The sequence below is a fragment of the Pteropus medius genome, unplaced genomic scaffold (genome assembly GCF_902729225.1).
Source record: "Pteropus medius unplaced genomic scaffold, Ma_sr-lr_union100, whole genome shotgun sequence".
In the NCBI taxonomy this organism is placed as follows: Eukaryota; Metazoa; Chordata; class Mammalia; order Chiroptera; family Pteropodidae; genus Pteropus; species Pteropus medius.
In genome coordinates this window covers 5,707,970-5,726,079 of record NW_024351073.1, presented here as the reverse complement: position 1 = coordinate 5,726,079, position 18,110 = coordinate 5,707,970, and the positions used below count along the sequence as shown (strand labels likewise).

Below are 18,110 nucleotides of genomic sequence, written 5' to 3'. Positions count from 1 at the left end.
ATTGGCTGGCTCATGAGGGGGTGACCCTATGGAGCAGGATTCACTTTAGCAGAGCTCTAGTGTCTGCACAGTCTGCTCTTTGGATGTGTCATCCTCAGATGCAGCCCTGGGTGGTGCTCCAGCTTTGGCAGAGGTTGAAGCAATCCACAGATGTGCTGGCCCAAGGGCCTCCTGGGAGGATCTCAGCCACAGGACAAGTTCAGCTGCAGCCTGTGCCCTGCCTGGAGCCACCTGGCAAGAGTCACCAAGAAATCTGCAGATGGCTGCTACCTGTGCTGCGCTTAGAGGTGCCTTGAGAGGCCAAGCCAAGAACTGAGAGCAGCTACTGATAGTGCTGAGCTTGGGGCTGCTCAACCAAAAGTACAGGGTAAGCTGAGGCCAGGTGCTGCTTGTTTGGATTTTGTGAAACTTTGAGAGATTTTAGGAAAGTCTTCAGCACGAGCCAAGATAGGCCATTTGTATGAAAAACAAAACAAAACAAAACAAAACACAGGAAGTGTCTTGGGTGGGCCCACAAGTAGGAAAGGACAGGATCTCAGGGAATTACCTGGAAGAGTGACAAGTGTTAGCTAGGTTGATGGAGACTCAGATATGGCAGCTGCCTAAGTCTTCACACGTCGGGGGAGGGCTGCTCAACAAAGGCACAATGGATGCTACCCGCACTTCTGTCCTGGAGAAAGCCACCCCTGCAGCCCCCACCCTGAAGCCAGACAACTCAGTTACTCCCAGACAACTCAGTTACTCCCCAGCACTCCCTGAGCAGCTGCTCCAGTGTTGGAACTCAGAGCAAGTGAGTCCGTCAGCAAAAGAGCCAGTGTGGGCCCTTTAAGAGGAATGTCTGTGACTCTTGCAGCCTTCTGTCTCAGCCACAATCTCTATTGGTTTTCACAGACAAAAGTTGTGGGGAAATCTTGTCCTGGCACTGGAAGCCTGGGCTGGGGAGCCCAGGGTGGGGTCAGGACCCCTCACTCCTCAGAGAAACTTCTGCAACTAAAATATCCCTCCCGATTCTCAGATGCCACATGCAGTTGTGAGACCAGCCCATTTCACATCTCTGTCCCTCCTACCAGTCTCGAAGTGGCCTCTTCTGTGTGTCCCCAGTTGTAGAACTTCTGTTCAGCCAGACCTCAGGTGACTCGCAGTGATGGTTGTTCTGTAGTTTAGCTGTAATTTTGATGTGGTCATGAGAGGAGGCGAGCTCAGTGTCTACCTACTATGCCATCTTGACCAGAAACCTGATTTTGTTTTTTCTAAGGCAGCAAGTCCCAGTTGCAGGGATTAAATCATGATCAGTGTCATATTTTTGCCAGTGATTATATTGGGCATGGATACTGACATAACAGGGTGTGAAAGGAATCTGCTAGCATCCATAAGGGAGGGACTTCTCCCTCTTAAAAGGGGATATACAAAGTGGAAATGTGCCTTTTCTGTCTCTTCCACTTAATATTGTCCTGTTTACATATGAAGTGGGACAATACAGCCAACTTCACAGATGGTAGAACAGAAAGATGTAAAGAACCTGGTGCTTGATGGCTTCCATGAGCCATTGAGTACCTGATTTCAAACCACTCAACTGTCTTGCTATGTGAGATGATACATTTTGTATTGTTTATGCCTTTGATAAACAATACTATCTTTATTGTGTTATTACATAATACTCTGTTTTTTCAACCAAATTGAAAATCCTTAAGAGAAATAACAGTGCTATATTTATTATGGTACAGAGCCTTATTCTGCAGCTTTCACATAATAAATACTCTATAAATGCCTTCTAGTAGTGGAATAAGTAAATGGAAAATATAAACCAAATTAATAGGTTACATAGATTAAGTAGCTAAAATCTGCCTTAGCTCAAATAATCCAATTATAAAAGAGCTGATGGATTTAGAGGACTGGGAATCCTTCTCCTATTGGATGTCCCCCAGTACTTCCTGAGGAGAAAGTTTACCTCCTCTATCTGTCACTCACTCTTTCCTCATGGAAGCTTTCCATGACTTCTCACAGCAGAAACAGTGCCCTGTATTTCTCTTCCTAGACATTTCCCAACCTCCTTTGCAGTTCAGTTGGAGCTGGATTCTGGTCAATGGATGTGGGTGAGGTGATCCACTTCTGAACTTGGCCTTGAAAACATCCAGTAAAATCATTCTTTTTCTCCTCCTCTCACAATGACTTTGGAGGCCTCATGTTCAAGATGGAAGGTATGATGTCAGAGTCTCTGTCAGCCTGGGTCCCTGAGTGACTGCGTGGAGGAGAACCCTGTCGACTCTTATAAAACATGTACTACAAGTTAGTAATAAACATTCTTGTATTAAATCACTGTGCTTTCAGGATTAATTTGTTTCTATAGGTAGTCTACGTAATATGCATCCTTGACTGGATCATTTCCCTCTCTTGTGTATACTTGCAGCACTAATATCTCTTCTTTGTAGTACTTTCTGATTATTATATACAAATACAAAATTTTATATAAATATAAAATTAAAATTTATATTTATCTGTTGCATTTTTTTAATGTTGTTCCCTTCACTAGACAGTATATGCCATGATGAGATCTTTTGTTTTCAAACTATTGTATTTCTAATACTCAATAAATTGCCAAGAATATGATAAGTGCCAATAAATATTTAATAATGATGGACAGATAGACAGGTGGTTGGATGGAATAATGGGTGGGTGACACATAAAAGAATGAACAAATGGACAGATGGTCATTCGCTTTGGCTTCAGATCAAACCTGAGTTTGAGTCCCAATTCCTCAACCTTATAGCTACGTTACTTTAAGCATCCTGAGCCTCAGTTTCTTCATTAGTAAAATGAGGCTGATGATATGTCTCACGTGGTGGCTGTGAAGAGGAAAAGAGATGGTTCTGTAATAATACCCTCTCTTCCCAACACAATGCTTGGCACCTACTACCTATTATTATCGTATAAGGATAGAAAAAAGGGGGTGGAGCTGGAGGAAATTATTAGAACGGTCAACATAAACTTTATTATACTTCCTGCTACTGATTAAGCAATTAAAAATAGCATGTAAGTCATTACTTCTATTAAGAGGTTTCAAATCAATAAAAACAATCAGTTTCTTTTTTCAAATGCTGGAAGAAATTTTTCCTCCATTGAATTCAGCTTCAGGTACTCCATGGTGTTGCTGTTTAGTAAATCGTCCAGGAGCCTTGTGTAATTTTAAAAGATAATTCATTAATTTCTTTTATTTCCTGAAGGTGTATTTGAGAAACTAAGAATCAATTTCTTTTCTATGCAGAAATAGAAAAAACTCTTGAAGGAATAAAGTTCTACAGATTTATGAATAACTCAGATAAAATTTCTAATCCACCTTGAGAATTAATCACTTGTTTCAGCGAATAATAGGGCAACTCTGTCTGGCCTGCTTTCATGGTTTGCCACAGGCTGTTCCAGGATCTTCTGGAGGTCTTAAAGAGCAAAATGTTTCCACATGAGTAATGCTGATTCCAGACACTCCACCCGAACCACAGAGGGAGCAGATCTGGGGTTGGCGTCTCAAATACATTTCTTTATTACAAGCCTTAAACTAGGCCATACGTGAAAGGCATTCTTGAATTCCAAACCAGGAGTCCAGCCAGCCATGTCCCCTAATGAATTCACTCATTCCATTTGTTCCTGTCAGTTGGTGTGATGGTGCTCCATCTTTTAGAGCCATTTGACTCATTTATCTGCACGCCTTCCCACAAATCCAGTCAAATGCTTATTCTTCATGACTGCATTCTTGGCTGGCCCCATTTAGATTTCGGTGTAAAATCAGCCAATTTTTAGGCACCTAGCTGAGATGTGTATCAGTGGAGAGGTCACATGCAATAAGAGCACCCCAGGATTTTAAGAAAAGCAGAGCCAGCTGCAGCTCATTTAATCTAGTTCCTCCACCCTATTATGTTTGAGCAAATAACAGCCCCTAAAAGAGAAGTAACATGCTCAATGTTATGCGGCTACTTTGTGGCAGCACCAGAACTGAAACATAGATCTTCTGACTTCTAGACCAGTGATCTTCATGTTTCATAATGAATGATATATTGTGTATCTACTGCAATGAAATGCTGTTTTTCAGTGTTGAGGTACTGAAAGGATATTAATTAATCATCTTTGCTTGGCTAAATCTCACTCAGGCTCCCACAACCTCTATTAAGACTTCCCTGATGAGGTGGAGTGACAGGGAAGAGAGTACCGGGCCAAGTACAGGAAGGCCTGGCTTTGGGTTTCAGCTCTCGTTTATTAACTAGCTGTATGGCCTTGAGCACTTAGCTTTCTCACACTGCACCTCCACCGCCACCCCACCCCCAGAAGCAGGCCTCTGAGTCCTCCAGAACAGGGCCTCAAGAGGGGAAGGAGAGAGGATGAGCTGCTCCCATCTTCCCTCCCTGGTTTGTTTCTGTCCTCTGGAAAAATGGATAAGGCTCTTATATTAAACTTCAACATGTGGAAAGGTTATCTGAGAAAGGAAGAACATCTGGGTGAGGAGTGAAAAATAAGAAGAAAATGTATTTCTATACCTCAGTTCTTAGAAATCCAGGTGTTCTATTTTAGGAGTCAGCAATATTTTATATAAAGGGCCATACGATAAATGTTTTAGGCTCTGTTGGCCATACAATCTCTGTCTCAACTACTTAGCTCTGCCAGAGCAGCTCAAAAGCAGCCATAGACAGTACAGGAACGAATGAGTGTGCTGTGTTCCAATAAAACTTTATTTATAAAAACAAATTTTGGCTCTTAGGCTACAGACTCCTGATCTATTCTAAGCTTGATCTCTCCAGAGTCTTCTCAACTGAATTAAGGAGCAAATTGTCAGGGAAGTCACTACTGTTCTGTAACTCTTAAGGGAAATTATCAGCACATGGAAGGATAAAATAAAAAAGGACAACAGGTGATGCTTCCAAAACAGCTGTGGGAATCTGAACTTTTCATCTACTTCATAACCTTCCTGCTTGTCTTCCTTTTGTTTTTGTCTGTATCTTCATAATATGTGTATCATCTCCTCTTTCTCCTCTGCCTCCCCCTCGTTCTTTTTGGTTAGCAACATCTCTGCTCCCCAAAATACGCAGACAAAAGGCTTGTGTATTAATTAGGGATTCAGCTGTTCAGCAATAGAAACCATCACAGGATGCCTCAAGCAGAAAAGGCTCGCAGGAAATCTCTGAGAAAAGCTCATAGAATTAACTGACAGCTAGAGGACCAAACTTGAAAAACATGCAAGAAAGGCAGGAAGTTAAACAATTATCTTGTAGTAGGAACCATCAGGCTGCAATGTTACTATCCTGGAATCAGGTCCTCCATACTCCTGGACACCACTGGAGCCTTGACTAAATCTTAACCTACCCATTGTTCTTTGTAACTGATTTCAAATTCAGGTCCCGGGTGGGAGTATCTGATTACCTGATTCTAAACCACACACCTGTGTCGTGGCTAGCGGAGGGAAGGGAGAAGAGGACATCTCTATACTTCAAGTCTTATACTGGATAATAGGTCATTGTGTCCCACCAGTATTAGGCACAATCTGAAATTCTCACCATATGGACAGGATAGAGATGTTGGACAGCCAATACAATGACAAAAGTCATTCAGCACAGATGAAGAATTCAAGGCCAAAGTTCACCTCTGTGTGAAAAACACCCAATTCACATCTGAGGACTGACGTATTCACATCTAAGGAATGAGTGGTGGATTCTAAACTGACTACAGACAGTATTGTTATGTGTGTTCTGCCTATGCGCTCAGGCATGAGAGGGAGGTGTAGATTGTCAACATCATTGCTCATATTCTCCAGCTGTAGAAGGATTTTCAGTTCATAGTAGGGAGCATACATCTGCAGATCAATCACTGACATGGACTTATACTCCTGTGGGTGCTGGGTAGACTTTAATCTGTTTTCTAACTCCATGGGGGCTTTACCAATAAACTGAAGCTCCAGAGACTGAAGCAATGCTCTGGCAGCTATGCCCATGAAAATCTCATATTTTCCAATATGCAGTGGGAAATCTGCATGTATCTGTCTTCAACTCTGAAACACACAGCAGCTGGGGGACAGCTGCTCAGCCCTGGGGATAATGGAGTTCATTGCCCTCTAACAACTACTCATCCTAATCTGGACTTCTGTTCAGATGGTTGCAGTTCTAGGCAACTTACACTTAACGTGGTCATTGTCGTCAGATTTTCAAGGAACTCTCTTCATTTTAGGAGCAGCCTTTATCAATTTTACCTGGAAATGCATGATTTCACACTTATTCTCGAAAAATTTAATTAGTTTACCAGAAAAGATCTTCTTGGATCAAAAATTATGCAAGACTTTGATGGTTTCACAACGGATAACACTTCGGGAAGGGGGAGAAAGAGGAGACTAAACTAATACAGAATCAATAAAGTACAATTTTAGGTATTCGTCATGACACATCCTCTTCCGGTTACTTATACATATTTATCACACTCACTGTTTTACCTGTCCCAGAACACACACATTTATATCTAATACCTGCACTAATGTTTATCTTTTTATTTATTACATTATTCTGAGTTGTAGAATTTTATTAATATTTATCATGACTTACATTCTAGTGAACCAGTTTGGGTAATAAATGCATTTTTTATAAATCGGGATATAATGCAGACAATAAAAGTAACAATGAAAAATGCAGATTCAACAGGCACAATAAATAACTCCATCAGCAGATTCCAAACACATCCTTAATTGAATATGAGCAGAGCCCAACTGACCAATATAGACATTGGGTTTCCTTAAAAAGTATAACACTTATTAAGAATGCTGTGGTATTTCTAAAATAATACTTCACCCTATATTTCAAATTTGTGGAATTTATGTACACTAACTTATTTTCTTCTGAAATGGTCACATCACTTGCTAACCACTTGATTGACATGTGAAAGCATTTGGCCTTCATGTTGAGAGCTGACTTTTTGTGTGAAAGTAACTGTAAGTATCGTCTACAACAGTGTTGAAGGTTGTAGGCCATGTGAATGGCTCATTTTATGTGTCAGCTTGTCTGGGCCATGGCGTCAAGATATTTGGTCAAACAGTATTTTGGATATATCTTTGAATGTGTTTTTGGATCAGATTAACATTTTAATCAGTGGACTTTGAGTAAAGCAGGTTGTTCTCCATAACGTGAGTGGGCCTCATCCAGTCACTTGAAGGTGTTACTAGAACAAAGTCTGACCTCCCCCAAGGAAGAAGGAAAGCTGCCAGCAGACAGCCTTTGGACTTGAACCACAACATTGACTCTTCCCTGCATCTCCAGCCTGACAGCCTACTGTACAGATTTTGGATATGTCGGCTTCCATAATTGCATGAGCCTATTTCTTAGAATCTTCCCCTCACCCCCACCCCTACCCCCCACCATCCCGTGTGTGTATATGTATATGTTCTGTTTCTCTGGCAAACCCTAATACAATATACAAGGATGGATATGAGAGCTTTTTAACAAGAATTAAGAGGATGACCCTGGCCTGTCCTCTAAGAGGGCTCAGTCTGCTAAAGAGCATGTCTGTGAGTTTCCAGATACTCTCACAGTGCGAAGAACAGTATGGTGTCATGTGAAGCTTCTTTTCATCTTAGACTTTTCATCTTAGATTCCACCTCCACCCCTTTACCTTTGCCTGCCTCCCCTGAAGTACTGGAAAGACCATGTGTTCTTCTTGAATTCTGATTCTGTCACCATCAACTGACAGTTGCTGATTTGGGGTAGGGGGTTGGGTAGAGCAAAGGAGTGGGAGAAAGAGAGAGGAAAGAGCAAGGAGAAAGACGAAGACCTACTTAACTGCTTTCCTGCTGAAGTCTATATATTGAACCACACCTTATTTCCATGGCTCATTGGGCAGCTACACCGCACGCTTTCAAACATCCCATGGAGCTCAGAGAAATGTTATTCTCATTAGAGTAGGATAGCTTTCAACCCAGGCAAAAGCCTAAGACAAATGATGGGCTGGCAAGAGAGGTTTGGCTGGCTCTCAGTGCATGCCGGAACAAGGAGGAGATGGAAATGTCACTCGGCAAGCTAGCTCCAGGATTTTCCCTTTCTCTAGGAGTTGTTCCAGTTCAGAGGCTTAGGCAATGTGCTAAGTTGCAGAAAGCAGACTTTCCAAGCCCACTGTAAACGTCCTAACATGAGGTCTGCCACTGTGCATGAGACACAGTCAACCACCCTGTCTATTTCCACCAGTAAATCTGAGAGAAGACACTTAAAGCATACATAGGAGTCTTCTCTTGCTCCCTTCATAGTACCTTCCTTACCTGAGTGGTCACAGCAGTTTGTTCTAGTCATAATAGCATTATTATTTTGCATTGCAATATATATTTGCTACTCTGAATTTTTAAGCTTATTTAAATTGGAAAGCCCCTACTATGTATGTTGTTTCCCTTGAATGTAGCCTGTCACTGTAATTTACCTTGTAATAGTGACTGTGTTATTCTTTAAATGAACAAATAATTACTGGCACAAAGCAGCATTTCAATAAATATGCTTTGAATGACTGAACAAATGAATGAATGATCATATCTTCAGCAAGATGACCATAAAGGTGCCCAATTATACACTCCCCAAACTTTCATAATGGAATCAAAGTGACAGATATTGAAAATACAAGTTGACCCAAACAGAGTCCCTCCTCTGCAGGAACTCACGGTCAAGAGGAGGAGGCCAACAGGAAAATATAGAATGACAGCCACGTGTAAAGTTGTGGCGAAGGTTTCAACTGAGTGCAGGAAAGCAGAGGGGGAGCCGGAAGTGCCAAGCAGTTTCCTCCACTTCGCTGCTCAGGCCACCATGACAAGGCACTGTAGGCTAGGGGCCTTAAAACACAGAAATTGATTTTCTCAACAGTTCTGGAGGCTGGAAGTCTGAGATCGAGGCATCGGCAGGCTTAGTGACTCCTGAGGCCTCACTTCTTGGCCTGGGGTAGCCACTTTCTTGATGGGTCCTCACATACTCATATGCACACCTCCAAATGTCCTCTTCTTACATGTAAACTAGTTGAATTGGATTAAGGCCTAAAGGCCTCATTTTAATTTAATGACCTCTTTGAAGGCCTTTTCTCTAAAGTCATATTCTGAAGTGTTGGGTGTTAGAGATTCAACACATGAACTTTGGGGGAATACAGTTCAGCCCATAACAAGAGCTGTGGCCCCTGAGGAGGCTGGACCATGCCTCAGGCCCCAGCACCCCAGCCTCCAATGTGTGCTGGGTCCACCACAACTACCACAGCCCTTGGGCGCTGGTCTTTGGCATCCCCTGGGCCTCTGCGGGGTGTTGCTACATGATGGGGAGTGGCCACATTCCTCTGTGCCTGATTGGAGGATTAGGCATGTCGTTAAATAATGTCCTTCTAAACACACTATCAGCATGTAGAATGTAACTGTTGGCACTAGCCGGCCCACAGAGGCCTCTTATGCAAGTATTTTCTCATTTAAATAATATCACCATCTGGCTCTGTAGGGCTGTCCTTGCTTGACCAACATGATAAAGTAGACAAAGCACTTCTCATCTGGCCATTGGTGGACCTTTCTTCTTCCCTCTTCCTCAAAACGTCTGATGTTTCCACTCAGCCCCTCCTTCTATTTGAGAAGAGAGGACCACTGTGTTTAACTGATAACTCAGGCACTGAGGCATTGACCTCCCCATATACTTTTAAAGAGGAAAGAGCGGGACAGTTTTTAACCCAAAAGAATACATGGCTATGATAAAATTTTATTCATGAAGTTCTGGAGCATTGTAAATGTTCAATAAATAGTTATTGAATGAAAGAAAGCACTGTTGCCTGATCTACTACCATGGCGATGACTGTAGCCTCTCAATGCTGTTCCCTGCCCCCAGTCTGATCCTGCTGATGGCTAAAACCCTCCACAGTGCCAGAGGGCTCTACAGTTCTAAAACCTAAGCTTGATCAGGACTCTTCCCGACTTCAATGCCTTCAAGTTCTCCTGAAGAGTAAAAATGCTGTCGACTGTTTATCAGTCTGTGTTTCAGCCTTTGCGTTCACTACCTCCACCACTCATCCTGCACCCTAATTATGCCGATCCCCTGGCAATCTTCACTTTGTGAAGCACCCATTCCTTCAACCGGTTCAGGGAACAGTCCTTTTGAAAACCTCCAGTACACCAGGCACTGTCCTAGGCACTGGGGACACCAAAGTCAATGACAGGTGTGACACCAAAGAGCTTATATCTAGCATGAGTGCTGCCCACATTCACCGCACCACATGGAAATCTCTGCATCCATATGCTTTCCCTACCAGGCAGATCCTACGCCTCTGTCTGCATCCTTCACTGCTCCTAGTGCAGTCTCTGACCAGAAGTGCACATTTGTCCCCTCAATCTCTCTTGCTTATCACGTACAGCAGGGTTGGATGATCCCTTATTCCAGGTCCTTTCACTCTCAGACACTCTCTCCCTACCCACAGGATTACCATTGCTGGTTAAGGTGCAAGTGACTAATGAAACTCTTTTCTCTTTGTTCCTTAAAAATAGCAAATATTTAAAGCAAAACATTTAGAATAATCATCCTGAAATGCTGCTTAAAACAAACCCACTTAGGTTCTAACAGTGACGATGTGTTATCCTTTAAATGAACAAATAATTATAAGGGTTGAGGTTTTAACTTTTGGTGTGTGTTTTTGAAAACACTGTATAATATAACATCATGTTTTCAACCAAATAATCCCAAAAGGGTGATTTTCACAAAGTGCTTTTCCTTATTTTTTAAATATTCAAACAATATCCTTTTGAACTGTCTTAATCATTTTCCCTTTTTTAACTGCTAATCATTTATAGGTGCTTGTTTGTCATTGGTTTTGCTGTGATACAAGAAGTTCTCTAATATCATTTCAGGAGTTCATGAAACTCTGGACCAGTTGTAATATCTGCAATGTCACTTTGCAATCAGTTTGCCTGGGATTTGCCTTCTGTTCCATTATCTAAAACTCTGGGAGAGGCTGAAGGAAAGCCCCGTGATGGGCAGTGACAGATGTGAGCATTAAGTGAGCAGGAGGAGATAGGTGGGGACGAATTTTACACATGGTCAGTTCATTAGTAACTTTTGGTTCCTTGTTTGGGGACTTAAATAATGAACCTTTGGTTAATAATACTCCTCTGTAGTTTCTTTACTCCTCCCTGGGCATATGTGTAGTTTATCAGAGATCACTTTGATGATTACTACCAGCAACCGAGTAGGAAGTCTCAGAAGAAAATCGAAAAATAATTTTAGATTTAGATCTATGGCAGACTGCTAGCTCTCCTCGTCCACGCCAAACCCATTTTCCCTGACTTTCTTAGTAATAAAAACATATACAGTGCATAACCACTATTTAGAATAGAGATTACATTTCCCAGGTTCCCTTGTAGTTAGAGGCAGCTTTGTGATCAACTTTTGGCCAATGGGATATAAAAGGGAGTCTTATGTGTGATGTCTTCATTTTTCCTCCTTTCGACTGACTGAAATGTGGAGGTAATTGCTGGAACTCAAGCAGCTATTTTGTACAATGAGATAGCAACCATATGTGGAAAGTGAAGCAATTAAATAAAAGAGACTGGGTCCATGACCATTGTGGAGTTAACGTACCAGCTCTTGAGTAATTCTGGACTTCATTTATATGAAAGAAGTAAACTTTAATCTTGTTTAAGCCCCTTTACCTCTTTAAAAATTAAAATTTCTATCAACAAACAAACGAATTTACTGTAATTTTATCTACGGCTCAAGTAAGGGTGACATAAATCAGAATGACTAGAAAATTAAGGCAATTAACATTTTTAAAGCACCTAACTATGTGCACACATGATGTAAAACTTCTGTGCCTCTCTGGGGCCAGGGGGAGGCTCAGGGGACTCTGTCAGGCTCCCCTGTAGCAGCCTAACCCTGCCTGGATATTTCCTGCTCAAATAAGTTCATTCCTGACTGCCCTCTCCCCATCTCAAGGACTTCCCAGCGAACATGTTTTCTCATAGCTTCCTCCCCTGCCTCAAGGACTCTCCAGCTCATATCTGTTGATTCGTGGCTTGCCAACCAATTAATCTCCTTCCGTATCTCTGTAGCCGTGTAGGAATAACAAGACTGTATAAAACGCCTGTTATGTTACAATCTGGGCTCAGCCTTTGGATAGGAATCCGCTGAGCCGGGGCCAGCATCAATAAGTGCTGCTTCCTGCTTATAGTCTCGGTGTGACGTCTCTCCATTCGAGAATCCTACAACACCCCCACTTGTACGTGCCTAGCAGCCATTTTTACGTCTACCCATTGATTCTCCTCATTTCATTTGCTGCTTCCATGTGCTTCGCCTTGCAAGTCAGACAGAGGATCTCTCTGCTTTCAGAAGGAGCCAGAGAAGGAAGGAAAGTTGGGTGGAAGAGTTTGAGACTTCAGTACAATTCTAGGGACATTTGGCAAGGCCGAGGGGGAGTCCTTAAACCAAAGTTACCCATCCCAGAAACAGGCCTGCATAGTGTCCCTGCCACGCTCGCTCATCAGCTGGGAGCAGTCTGTGAAAGACTAGTCTCCATGGGAACCCAACAATGGATTTTGGAGCACAGTCGCTGGGGCGTTGGTCACTTATAAATAACAAGATTAAAAATATTTCCAAAGCATTGCATCATTTGGATTGAAAGAGAGGTCAGGATTTTTTGAGAAAGCTATATAGCCAAGGCATGGTAAGGAGATGGAAATGTAATACATTTGGTTGCTGAAAATTCTTTTATTCACTTGGTCAGAAAGTCATTTTCATTTTCCAGGCTCCAGCTGACACTACCCCTGCATTCAACGAGCTTACACCTAGGTGAGGAGACAGATATTAATCATTAACAAATTTACAATTGCAAATATATTCATTTATGCATGTGTGCATGTATAGACATTTTTAAGATAATCAGGGCGGTGTATTAGTCACTTTCTATACATTCTTTTATTGAATTCTTTAAATTATGGTGAATTTTTGTCTGTATAATTTAAGAGTTCTGGCAATAATGACAATCAAATGTCTCTGTGGCTGTGGAAATTATTTAAAATGTGTCTATTGCACAACTCAGGCATTGGCCTTTTTTTGTGACGGCCATCTGCAAGGCTGACTTCCACGAAAGTAATAAAGGGGATCAGAAGATGCCTCTCCAAATATGCCACTTTGGCATAAGGATTACTTTGAGCCAGACAATTGAAGCAGAAGACTGACAGTCTCTCTGACCGAACTTGATTTAGCAAATCCGGGCTCTCTGCTCAGATACACCTAGGCTTTTGCACTCCATGTTCATCACCACATTGCCCAGTTTTAGCTAGAATGATGCTAAGTCAGCTTAACCAGAATTCCACCTTCAATGTCTGGTCACCCTGGCCTGCCTTCAGAAGAATCCGCTTAGGTCAGTTTAGCAAGAATTCCTCCTCACCCCTGATGTTTGCCTCCATGATGAAGGCCTCCATGTACACACAAACATATTCACATCAAATAAAATGTGTATGTTTTCTTTTCCTGTTAATCTGTCCCTTGTCAGGTTAATTTCTGAAGCCCCAGGCTCAGAACCTAGAAGAAAGAGTAGAAGAGGGTTTTTCCCACCTTTACGGTTAAACGAGGGTGACAATCAACATGGAATGAGGAAGGGCAAGATCTCTGAAAGGGAGTGTCAGCCACCAGCATCTGTATCCCCTTCAGGACAAGTTTTGCTGTGTAGATTGATGGAGAGGGGAAGTTCCTCCCTGCCCCTCCTCCCCGCCCTATCCTTCTCGAGTTCTTACGGCTCGACTAAATAGAAAATTGACACAAGACCAATTTAATATGTATGCTTGGGAGATCATAAATGATGTTCAGAGAAATAATGAACCAGCCAGCTTTTTATACTTTTTAGACAAAGATACAATAAATTTGTGAAGCACTGACAGGACAAAGACACTTAGGTTCGGGTGCGCATCAGTGAGGAATCTGAACAAAGTTTGAGTTTGGTAGTAAATTTGTAAAGGAGTAACAAAGTTTGTTTATGTAAGCCTTTTGGCCCTGGATCCTTCACGCTGATAGTAAGGTGTGACAGCTTGCTGAAATGTGAAAAGGTTACAGGATAATTAAAACCTGAAACTGGACAAAGGAAGTCTATACCTTAGGCCTAATTTCTGGAACCCCTAACCGCATTCTGTTAATCGGGAAACTTATAACAATGAGCTCATACGCTAACTGCCAATTTTAGCCTGTGTAACCCTGCTTGCTTGCGTGGCATGAAAAATAATCAATTGTATATAAGCTGAAAATTACTGTTTGGCCATCGCCCTTGGGAACACTGGCTATTGCCCACGGGAACATAGGCAATCACCCATAGGAACATAACATTCTAACAACAAACTTTCTGCTTCTGTATTTCCCACTTGCACACCTGACCAGTGGGTTGACAGGTAGTGAATAGGAGAAAGATGGACCTTTGTGTTTAAGACAGAATGAGGAATGGGATTTGGGGCTTAAAAACCTTGTATCTTGGCAATTCGGGGCTGCTCCTTTGCAAGGACAGCCGCCGGCTAATAAACTGTCTCCTGGTTAAGAGCACTCAAGTTGAGTCTGGTTATTCTGGACACAACAATACACTGTTAACCAGCGAGTGGGGTCCTCTCCCCGCACATTGTCTAGGTTCTTAATGTCTTGAACAAAGAATTGAGCAAGACACCGAAATACAGTAGAAAAGAAAAACTTTATTAGAAGGGAAAGTCCACTTCCAGACATGGAAGCGGGCCTGAGCAAGAAAAGTGTGGCTCAAAAGACCTGGTAACAAAGCCTTCGGGATTTTTATCTCTTTTTGCTGTGGGTGGTTATTTTTCTTAGAGGAATGGGCTTCCTTGATTGACAACTAAGATTGACAGGACTCAGTGATTCATCATTTTGCTTTCTGCGCATGTTTGTTCCCATAATTCAGTCTGTTATAATGATATTAATGAACTTCCAGGCATACGCATCACGTTATAATAATGGTATAATGAGGCTCAGGGGAGTTGAAGGTCGTTGGGAGTCTTCCTTGCGCAGCAGGTGCAAGTGACTGGCTTAAACTGGTACCTAATTCTCTACCTACTGGTTTCTTTGTAAGAGTTAAAAAATGCCTTCTGGCTTGCTTAATTGTGGGCAGATTAGGGCAGACCCCTTCTAGGATAGGATGACCTCAGCGTCTTTGTAGGCAGACCCGAAACCCCCTAAATAACTTTCCTGCTTAACTCTTCTAAGAGCCATGAACCCCTTTATTATTAGTATGGATGCTAAGGGACGGGAGGTGCTTTTTTCCCCCCACATCTGCTTCCTGTTGAGAATGGCTGTAGTCCCTGTCTACAGGGGTTTCATGGTGCTCTTTCCCTTTCTGCCTTAATCAGGGTGAGGTCTTGGATTTCCTGCTGAAGTGCCGCCTCAGTCCCTAGACAAGAAAAAGTACAAACTTATTATTTAAACCATATATCTATTAATTTCTATTACTGATTTACCTATTAAGTGAGTAAAAGGAAACAGGCTTGGTTAATACATTTCTTAAAGAGTGAAAAAAAAAAACCCTTTGGCCTAAAGTCCCCTCCCCCCTCAGACTCTAAGGCTCTGTTTGATTTAACACCATTTCTGCTAACAATGGCTGATGACCCTTATCAATAGCCAGAGGATCTGAGTTGCCAGTTTGGGTAATTATCAGGATTTGAGGGAGAGGGCCTTTTTTTCCAAAGAAAGGAGGGAAGAAAACTTAACTAGGTTTACTAAAGGATTAACTCTGCAAGAGATGTCCCATTTCATTTCCTGCTAAAAGATTAAGAATTTTACAAGTGATGTCCTGTCTCAACACTGGAAATAGGCAGCAGTTGATTGGTTGGTTTGAAAGTTCCTTTGACCATGGTTTGGTAAAATGGGTCTGCCACAAAACATACAACCCCAGCATCTACCTGTCTATGTTTATTAAGGTGATAGTTAGTCCCTGAGTCATCATGGACTGTTTTTGTATAATTCCTTTTGTTTCAATCGCCCTAGTTCAGGGCTTGAGGGTTAGGGGTTCTGCCTTCTTCCTCCCTCAGTGACTGCCACTGATTATTTGCCCAGTGAGCACCACCTATTAACTACCACTGCCCAATCACCACGGTCAGAATCAGAGAAAGCCAAGCCCCCTAAAACTTTAATAGGACAAGGAGATGTTCTTATCTAAGACCCTTCATTGCAGGCCTTGTTGTCAGGGGGAAGCCCTCATCACAGTTTGTGAAGGAAGGCACTATGCAAGTGGGCTGCCTGGTTCTCTGAACACAGCCATGAATTCAGTTCCCAAATTCAATTCCCAGCTGCTGCCTCAGACTTGACCACAGGCCACATGGCAAGCGGCTAATCCAGCAGCGAAGCCAGGCCACTTTCAGTAGCTCATCTGTGAATCTTCTTCTCCTGGTATTATAGCAACATCTGCAAGATTCATTTTACCCTGCAGAATAAGGAAAAGAAAAATGTCACATATTGGCTTGCTTGTTAGAAATGAAAGACTTTCCATTGCACCGGGCCATTTGCTTCCGAATAGCTATGAAAATTAAGTCATTCTGCAGCTGGAGTGCCTGCAGCCAGACACCCTGGGATCAGACACTAGGCTGTCTGGGCCAGGTCCCACCTCGGCAGATGCGAGGACTTAAGGGCTAGCATGCAGAACAGTCAGTGTCTGTGCTGAGACCTCTAAACACAAAAAGGTGGGATGAAAGTAAAGCAGCAGAGTTTTCTTTAAGAAGAAGAAGAAAATCGAAATATGAATAATGAAATAGGAATAACTACATATCTATCAACAATTACTATAAATATAAGTAGATTAAATACTCTAATCAAAAGAAATAAGGTGGCCGAATGGATAAGAAAACAAGTCCTTTATACGTATTGTCTACAAAAGACTCACTTTGTTGTAGCTGCCAGCCCCCGAAAGACACACGGACCACCAGAAATCAGTGAGTTATAGGAAACACGCTCTTTATTCAGCCAGCTGGGTCTGCCAGGGGTATGCAGACCCCAAATTAAGCAGCCCCGAAATGTAGAGGTACAGGGTTTTTAAGCCCTAAATCCCATTCCTCATTCTGTCTTAAACACAAAGGTCTATTTTTCTCCTATTCGCTACCTGTCAACCCACAGGTCGGGTGTGCAAGCGGGGGTACAGAAGCAGAAACCTTATTGTTAGAATGTTATGTTCCCATGGGTGATACTGTTGTGACCGAAATAACCAGGCCCAACTCGAGTGCTCTAGTCCAAGAGACAGTTTATTAGCCGGCGGCTGTCCTTGCAAAGGAGCAGCCCCGAGACGCAGGGGCACAAAGGTTTTAAGCCCTCGATCCCATCCCCCACATCCTTAATCTTTACACAAAAGACTATATCTCCTCCATTCATTAACTGATAACTAAGAGGTGGGTAAGCAAGCAGGGGTACAGAAGCAGAATGCGTCATTGTTAAAATATTTTGTACCTATAGGCAGTGATCCGGCCAGTAAATCCCTTTAGTTAATAAATTTTTAGCAGATAACTAACTAGAAGTGAGACATGTCGGTTAGCACGTACCATGTCTTATCCTTAACCTATTGTTTCTAAAGGTGAGGTCACTACAATACCTATGTTCCCATGGGCGATTGCCAAGCAGTAATTTTCCAGCCAGCACAACTTCAGATCGAAAGACACACACAGACTGAAAGTAAAGGGATGGAAAAAGATATTTCATGAAAATGGAAACAAACAAAAAAAAAGAAGAAGAAAGCTGGGGTGGCAATACTTACACCGGACAAAATAGACTTTAAAACAAAGGCTCTATGACACGAGACAAAGAAGTCATCTCATTATAGGGTATTTATCCGAAAATATCCAAAATACCTGCAACCCCAACCTGCCAGGTCAGTGGAGGCTGTGGCCAGGCATCTACCTGTCTGGCCAGAGTGGTTGGTTCTACCCGGATCTGAGGAGGCCCTGGCTTGGGGGTCCATGGAACTTCATGCTTGTTAGCTCAGCCTTTGTTTTTTCTTTCACTTTGGTATAAACCTTCCCAGTGTGCAAAGTGCTTGCAGAGCTTTCCTCCTATTTTATTCACAAAACAGCCCTGAAGGGGCTGAAACTGACACTCAGGAAGGTTAACGGGGGTTCTCAGGCTCCCATC

General features: G+C 42.4%; 1 long non-coding RNA gene across 1 annotated transcript; it reads right to left on the bottom strand.

Moving 5' to 3' along the window:
- Nucleotides 1-15,230: 15,230 nt before the first annotated feature.
- On the bottom strand, nucleotides 15,231-17,231 carry LOC120586211 (uncharacterized). The gene is made up of 2 exons (XR_005648637.1): nucleotides 17,141-17,231; nucleotides 15,231-16,419 (listed from the first exon to the last, which is right to left on the bottom strand). It is a non-coding gene; the product is annotated as an uncharacterized LOC120586211 (long non-coding RNA).
- Between the last annotated feature and the right edge of the window lie 879 nt (nucleotides 17,232-18,110).